Consider the following 944-nt stretch of genomic DNA (forward strand, 5'->3'; position numbering starts at 1 on the left):
ACACATATTCATTTACAGTACCCAGCGGGGCCACCCTCCCCCTCTCTGCTCCAACACTGACTGACAGCTGACTCCACTCATAGCACTGGCAATCTGAACCGGTCAGTGGCGAAAAAAAGCACTTTTAATGCGCAAACTTATACGGGACGCATTTGCCCCCGTTACCATTTTAGCTCATTTCGCGGCTCCGGTTGCATCCACCTCCCTCAATACTGAACCAGTTTTAGAAGGAGTTGTACCCATGAATCATACACACACATACACATGGGGAAATAGGGCCCAGGTTGAAAAGGGCCGAAGTTGTCCTTTAACAGCTGTGACCATTAACGTTTTTTTTTTTTTTTTTTTTTTTTTCAAGAAAGTATCAAGAGCAATCCGAGATGACTGGTGACCTTGTGACAGTGCTTTGTTTAAAAATATTGTGTCAGGTCTTTGAATCAAGTACAAGTGCACCACATCTTAAATGTTATACTATACTTTTCCAACAGAGGAAAGTATAGTCAGTGACAGTACATCTCTTTGTGGACAATGATCACAGGATGGTTTGTTTTCTGTAGATTCCACCATCAGGACTGAAAGGGAAACTTCACTTTAGACACAGCTCTCCATCTAGTGGACAAAGAATAAAACTAAACTTTGTCATCTGTGTTGTTCTCTGAGCTCAGCCTCTCAGGCAAAACTTCCTGCTGTCTACTGCTGCCAGCAAGAACATAATAAATAATGATAAATACTAAATAAATACTTAAGATAGTAGATGGTTAAGTTTAGGGTTTAGATCATTACAGTGCTGCCTGAAAATCAGACTAAAAGGCTGGTTTACAGGGCAGGACTTATAGGGAGCATGCAAGGAAATGTTGCCTGGGAGGCTTTACTCAGGGCATCAATACCCTCAATCAGTTCACCTCAAACTTGTGGTTGGTCTTTCTCACACTGTCAATTCTGAA

This window comes from Epinephelus lanceolatus, chromosome 18 (assembly GCF_041903045.1).
Source record: "Epinephelus lanceolatus isolate andai-2023 chromosome 18, ASM4190304v1, whole genome shotgun sequence".
NCBI classification, from domain to species: Eukaryota; Metazoa; Chordata; class Actinopteri; order Perciformes; family Serranidae; genus Epinephelus; species Epinephelus lanceolatus.